Consider the following 7,972-nt stretch of genomic DNA (forward strand, 5'->3'; position numbering starts at 1 on the left):
CCTCGATAAATAAAGGTGACAGAAATTACATGACTGAAACTAACAGAAATTACAATAAATAACAGAGTCAAACTCAAAACGAGCAGAAATTAACATAAGTTGGGCTCAAAACCCCTATGCGTTCCCAAGGCCAGAACTTTACTGAAAAAAATATAAATTTTTTTACTTTTATAACTTTAATAAATCAAATAATATTAAGAATTTGATCACTAAATATCAGTAAATGTATATTAAACTGACAATGCACATTCATTTGTATTTTTTTTTCAATAAAGTGCAAATTATGTTCTGGCCTTCGGAAGGCATTGGGGTTTTGAGCCCAACTTATGTTAATTTCTGCTCGTTTTGAGTTTGACTCGGTTATTTATTGTAATTTCTGTTCGTTTTTGGTTTCGTTTATTTATCGATGCTGATTTGTGGTAGTTTCACACTTGGTAGATTATTTGATTTTATTTTTGTTCATTTTTTGTTTAATGGAGTTCTTTACTTTTCTTTGAAAAACTTATTTCGTGAAAAAAGTTTTTTTAATTAATTTCTGTTTGTTTTATATTGACATAGTCTTTTCAGAAAAAAAGAAAATAATACTTTAAATCTTTTCTTTTTTTTAAGAATTTATAGTTGGCCTGCTATTTGTATGCTGGAGAAAATTTTCCAGCAATTTTTAACAACATACACCCTCTTAAAAATCTGAACACATTTTAGTGTTTAATTTAGTTTCATACCTCCTCTTGTTTATCTGAAACTGAAAACTTGATACCAGTCGCAGAAAAAACTGTTTACTTTCTTTGATAGCTTGGATACACTTACGCTATTTTGAGTTGGTTAAATTTTAAGAGCAGAAGAAGCCCCAAAAGCTTGAATATCATACCCTCAGTCGGTCTTGGGATACTGCTGAGATGCCTTAGTGGGAATTAGCATTAACACAGTGCATTTTGATTTAATCTTATGGCAAAATTTAGTTTTTAAACATATAGTCAAATGGGAGGGTGGGCGTGAGAGGGGGATCAATTTCCCTCCCATCACTTTCGACTATTAAAAAGGGCATCAGCCCTTTTTATTTTCAATCGAATGAGCCCTTTTCGAAGTTCCTACGACAACTCCTTTGATACAAAGTGCCCTGGTCTAAACACCAACAACAACAAAAAATAATACATTATATCCACATCGATCTTTACTATAAAAATGCCAAGCCTTCCAATAACTTTCGACTATTAAAAAGGGCACTAGGCCTTTCGAATTCCAATCGAATGAGCCTTTTTCGACTTTCTACGACAACGCTTCCTATAAACACCTTATATGGCCCCAGGGCATAAATTACAACTCTTACCCTAAGGGCTGTGAGGGTGGTTGTCATCCTCTAAGACCTAATTTGTAGAACTTTCAACTACATCAAACAAAAAGGCTATTTAATAATTGTGATTGAATGTGTCTGGGAAAATGGTGGGCGTGAGAGGGGTGTTAGTCTCTCCAATCACTTTCAACTATTAAAAAAGGCACTTGCCCTTTCAATTTCCAATCAAATGAGCCCTTTTGAAGTTTCTACGACAACGCTTTCAATAAAAACCATCTCTGCCCCAAGGGCATAACTTACAACCCTCGCCCTGAGGACTGGGTGGGGGGGAGGGGGTTGTCATCCTCAAAGACCAATTTCCAGAGCTTTCTACTACGTTGAACAAAATGGCTATCTGAAAATTTTGATTGGATGTGTTTGGGGGAATGGTGGGCGTGAGAGAGGGATTAGTTACCGTCCAATCACTTTCAACTATTTAAAAGGGCGCTATCCCCCTCAATTTCCAATTGTATGAGCCCCTTTTGAAGCTTTTACGACAAATCTATCATTAAGAACCTTATATGCCCACGGGGCATAACATACAACCTTTGCCCTGGGGACTCTGGGGGGTTTGTCATCCTTAAATACATTATTTCCAGAACTTTCAACTACGTTGAATAAAATGGCTATCTCTAAGCTTTGATTGAATGTGTTTGGGGAAATCGAAGGGGTGTTAGTTGCCTTCCAATTACTTTCAACTATTAAAAAGGGCACAAGCCATTTCAATTTCTAATCAAATGAGCCCTTTTTGAAGTTTCTACGACAACGCGTTCTATAAAAACTTTATATAGCCCCAGGACATAACTTACAACCCTTGTCCTGAGGGCTGTGAAGAGGTTGTCATCCTCAAAGACCTAATGTCCAGAACTTAAAACTACGTTGAACAAAATAGCTATCTCAAAATTTTGATTGAATGTGTTCGGGGGAATGATGGGCATGGGGGGGGGGGGGCTAGTTGCCCTCCAATCACTTTTGACTATGTAAAAGGGTACTATCTCTTTAAATTTCCAATCGAATGAGCCTGTTTTGAAGTTTCTATGACAACGCCTTCTATAAAAACATTATATGCCCCCAGGCCATGACTTAAAACCTTTGCCCTGAGGGTTTTGAGGGAGTGTCCTCCTCAAAAACATTTTCTATCTGGAAAACAACTACGCTGAACAAAATGGCTATCTCAAAATTTTGAATGGATGTGTTTGGGGGAATGATGGGCGTGGGGGGGGGGGCTAGTTGCCCTCCAATCACTTTCGACTATTAAAAAGTTTTTGCGACAACTCTATCATTAAAAACCTTATATGCCCCCTGGGCATAACTTACAACCTTTGCCCTGGGGACTCTCGGGGGTTTGTCATCCTTAAATACATTATTTCCAGAACTTTCAACTACGTTGAACAAAATGACTATCACTAAGCTTTGATTGAATGGGTTTGGGGAAATGGAGGGCGTGAGAGGGGGTTAATCACTCCACTCACTTTCGACTATTAAAAAGCGCAATTTCAATTTCCAATCAAAAGAGCCCTTTTTGAAATTTCTACAACAAATTTCTATATAAACCTAATATGCCCCCTGGGCATAACTTACAACCCTTGTACTGAAAGCTCTGATGGAGTTTTTATCCTAAAAGACCTAATTTCCAGAACTTTCGACTACCTTGAACAAAATGGATATCTCAAAATTTTGATTTGATGTGTTTGGGGAAGTGGTGGGCGTGAGAGGGGGGTTAGTTGGCCATTTTAATAAAAACCTTATATGCCCCCAGGACATAACTTATAACCCTTGCCCTGAAGACTATGGGGGGAGTGTCCTGCTCAAAGGTATAATTTCCTGAACTTTCAACTGCGTGGAAGAAAATGGCTATCAAGAAATTTTGATCGGATATGCATGGGGAAATGGTGGGCGTGGAAGGGATGTTTGTTGCCTTCCAATCACTTTCGACTATTAAAAAGGCACTAGCAATTTCAATTTCCAATCAAATGAGTCATTTTTGAAGTTTTTACGACAACGCTTTCTATAAGAAAAGCCTTATATGCACCCAGGGCATAACTTACAGCCCTTGCTCTGAGGGTTGTGGGGGAGTGTCCTCCTCAAAAACATAATTTTTATCTGGAAATCCACAACACTGAATAAAATGGCTATCTAAAAATTTTGATTGGATGTGTTTGGGGGAAAGGTGGACGAGAGATGGGGGCTAGTTTCCTCAAATCACTTTCGACTATTAAAAAGGACACTAGACCTTTGAATTTCCAATCGAATGAGCCCTTTTTCAAGTTTCTACGACAAAGATTTCAATAAAAACTTATAAGCCCCCAGGGCATAACTTATAACCCTTGCTCTGAAGACTGTTGGGGGAGTGTCCTGCTCAAAGGTATAATTTACTAACCTTTAACTGCGTGGAACAAAATGGTTATCTCAAAATTTCGATTGGATGTGTTTGGGGAAATGGTGGGCGTGGAAGGGGTGTTAGTTGCCTTCTAATTACTTTTGACTATTAAAAAGGGCACAAGCCATTTCAATTTCTTATCAAATGAGCCCTTTTTGAAGTTTCTACGACAACGCGTTCTATAAAACTATATGCCCCCAGGGCATAACTTACAACCCTTGTCCTGAGGGCTGTGAGGAGGTTGTCATCCTCAAAGACCTAATTTCCAGAACTTAAAACTACGTTGAACAAAATGGCTATCTAAAAATTTTGATTGGATGTGTTTCGGGGAATGATGGGCGTAGGGGGGGGGGCTAGTTGCCCTCCAATCACTTTCGACTATTAAAAAGGGTACTAGTCCTTTCAATTTCCAATCGAATGAGCCTGTTTTGAAGTTTCTACGACAACGCCTTCTATAAAAACCTTATATGCCCCCAGACCACAACTTAAAACCCTGCCAACATCATTCTTATATGCCCCCAGGGCATAACTTAAAACCCTTGCCCGAGGGTTGTGAGGGAGTGTCCTCCTCAAAAACATATTTTCTATCTGGAAAACAACTACGCTGAACAAAATGGCTACCTCAAAATTTTGATTGGATGTGTTTGGGGAAATGATTGGCCGTGGGGGGAGGGCTAGTTGCCCTACAATCACTTTTGACTATTAAAAAGGGCCCTAGCCCTTTGAATTTCCAATCGAATGAGCCTGTTTTGAAGTTTCTACGACAATACCTTCTATAAAAACCTTATATGCCCCCAGGGCATAACTTAGAACCGTTGCCCTGAGGGTTGGGGGGAGTTTCCTCCTCAAAAACATATTTTCTATCTGGAAATCAACTACGCTGAACAAAATGGCTATCTCAAAATTTTAATTGGATGAATTTGGGGGAATGATGGGCGTGGGGGGGGGGGGCTAGTTGCCCTACAATCACTTTCGACTATTAAAAAGGGTACTAGCCCTTTGAATTTCCAATTGAATGAGCCTGTTTTGAAGTTTCTACGACAACTCCTGCTATAAAAACCTTATATGCCCCCAGGGCATAACTTAAAACCATTGCCCTGAGGGTTGTGGGGGAGTGTCCTCCTCAAAAATTTATTTTATATCTGGAAATCAACTACGCTGAACAAAATGGCTATCTCAAAATTTTGATTGGATGTGTTTGGGGGAATGGTTGGCGGGGGGGGGGCGCTAGTTACTCTCTGATCACTTTCAACTATTAAAAAGGGCACTAGCCACTCACATTTCCAATCGAATGAGCCATTTTCGAAGTTTCTACGACAACTCCTTCGATACGAAGTGCCCGGGTGGAGAAAAAACACATTGTGCCCTCATCGTTCTTTACTTAGGCAGCGCTAGTGCGCTGCCTATGATAAGCGTTGAGTGGGGGGGGAGACTGGTTGCTGTCAAATCACTTTGACTATTAATAAAGGCACTATAACTTCCAAGTTCAAATCAAATGAGTCCCATCTGAAATTTGTACGACTGCCCATTTCATAAAAACTTTATAGGGCCTCATAGTATATAACTCACACCCGTATCCCCAGGGCGCTGGGGTGTCGTGTCAATCCTAGAGGCATTATTATATGTTCTTTGGTCTATTTTGAACAAAATTGCTATCTCATAATTTCAATCAGATACGTTTGGTGAAAAGAGGGGTTGTCGGGGGGGGCTAAATGCCCTCTATCACGTTTGACTCCTAAAAGGGAACTAGAACTTCCAATTTTCAACCAAATGAGCATCCTCTAAAGTTTATTCATCCATCCCTTCCGTAAACCCCTTAAATACCCCTGGGGTATAACTTACAACCCTTGCCTCCAGGCTCGAAAGACATAATTTAAGGATCATTAAAGATAACATAATTAAAGACATATTTCCGGACCTTTCAACTACGTTGAACAAAATGGCTATTTTAAATTTTGACTGGATGTCCTTGGGGAAGGAGTGGGCTTTGGAGGCGGGTTAGTTGCTCTCCAATCACTTTCGACTATTAAAAAAGACACTAGCCGTTTCAGTTTCTAATCGAATGAGCCCTTTTAGAAGTTTCTAGGGACAGGTCCTTCGATACGAAGTGCCCTGATCTAAGACCAAAAAAAGATAATCAATAAAGAATACATTGTGCCACCATCGTTCTTTACTTAGGTAGCGCTATTGCGATGCCTATGACTTTCTTATGCTGTTAATCATGGAAGGAAGTTTTTCTTTGACTGTATTGACTCGAGTTTAAATGTATTTATTGTTATTATTATTACCGTTAAAAAAAAACCAGAAAAATCGGCTTTGATCCTAGTTGATACAGATAGTCAAAAAACGAATAAATGGTAATATATCATCCAAGATTTTAAAACACTCATTAAACACTCAATAGCATAGATAGTTGGATATGACCTGGGCAGGTCCATGCTCCACTTTCCCCTCCTCCCCCCTGCTACACCTTGTGTCTATAAAATCATGAAATTTTAATCCTAGTTATTTTTTATGACTTCTTGAGAAGGGCAAACAGTCATCCCTTTGATCAAACTAGGTTTTCTTTTGGGAGTCATGTTAAGTATTTGGAGTCAACCAGCCTGAATGGTATAAACCCACTAGCCATCTTATACTATACACTCAGTGGCGGATATTCCACTGCTTAAAATCATGGATGCTTATAGTTGTGAAGGGTTAGACCAATGCTCAGGCGGTAACCATGCGCTATACACATATCAACAATATTTTTTCATTTTCACCTGGGGTCCCAATCTAGCCTTTGTCCGCCGCTTCCGTCATACAAGACCAATTTATTGGGTTCTATAATTGTACCCTTACACTATGCTTCTCTCCACCTAGTCTCTATCCAATCATCCTCCAAATAGTACCTATGCATAGCCTAAGCTCGGCCCCGCAATCTGAGCAAAACTTAAATTTTTTACAAATTTTTCAAGTTTTCGGTCACTTGCCCGAGACTCTGGGCAGGAGGGCGCCCCAAAAAAATGTCCCAAATTCTTCTCTCACCTTAGCAGTGGTTAACGGAAGCTTTAGGTAGTTAAGGATTAGACCGTTGCTCTAGCGCTAATCATCCGCAACACATATATTCATTTTCACATGGGGTCCCAATCTAGCCCATGTTCGCCACTACCATCATACATAACCCAATTTTTTGGTTTCTATAATTGCACCCTTATACTATGCCTCTCTCCATCTAGTCCCCTCTCCAATCATCTTCCAAATAGTACCTATTCATTGGCACAGCTAGTCCCGCAATCTGAGCAAATTTCAATTTTTTAAGTTTTGGGTCATTTGCCTGGGACTCTGGGCGGGTTGGGTGCCCCCAAAAATTGTCCCCTCTAGTATTTATTGACGGATGTCTTGTGCCGTGAATGGTTAGACCGTTGCTCAGGTGGTAACCATGCGGTCAACACTTACCAACAACATTTTTTTCATTTTCACATGGAATCCCAATCTAGCCCATATCCATCGCTTAACATTCAAGCTTCTCTATTCAGGATAGGCGGGGAGGGGTGCCCGTCATCTCCAATCACTTTCCAAATAGTATCTATTCATTGCCTTAGCTCAGTCCAGCATTCTGAGCAAATTTCATTTTTCACTATTTTCAATGCATAGTGACCCCCTCCTATAAGGTCTGTGGATAATCATCAGGGGCTCAGGATGCAAGTTTTTTATTAATTAGGCTATTAGACAAAATTTGGACATTTTGTAGCGTTCCGTGTTCAGATTGGAGCGTTGGGGTCTGACTATCTCGGCTTTATTTGTTAAGGCCTGAATGCTAAGCGATGGACATGGGCTAGATTGGGACAACATGGGAAAATGAAAAAAAAAAAAATCCTACCTGCCCAGAGTCTCAGGCAAGTGACCCAAAACTTGAAAAAGTGGAAATTTGCTCCTATTGCTAAACTGAGCTGAGGCAATGAATAGATACTATTTGGAAAGTGATTGGAGACGGTGGACATCCGTGAACAAGTGCTAAATTGAGAGAGGAATTGGGGACAATATTAGGGGGCGCCCACCCCGCCCAGAGTCTCGAGCAAGCGACCCAAAAAATTAAAAAATTTAAATTTTCTCAGAATGTGGGGCTGAGCTTAGGCAACAAATAGGTACTATTTGGAAGATAAAGATGACTTTAAACGATTGTTTTCCTGTTATTTCAAGCAAATTAATGGTCCTATATCAATTCTATATTCTTGGTCAACCTTCTTAAGACCATAGGCGGGCGTGCCTTGTTTGCCTCT

Source organism: Artemia sp. Qi Xiang Cuo, chromosome 5 (genome assembly GCF_049724085.1).
Source record: "Artemia sp. Qi Xiang Cuo chromosome 5, ASM4972408v1, whole genome shotgun sequence".
In the NCBI taxonomy this organism is placed as follows: domain Eukaryota; kingdom Metazoa; phylum Arthropoda; class Branchiopoda; order Anostraca; family Artemiidae; genus Artemia; species Artemia sp. Qi Xiang Cuo.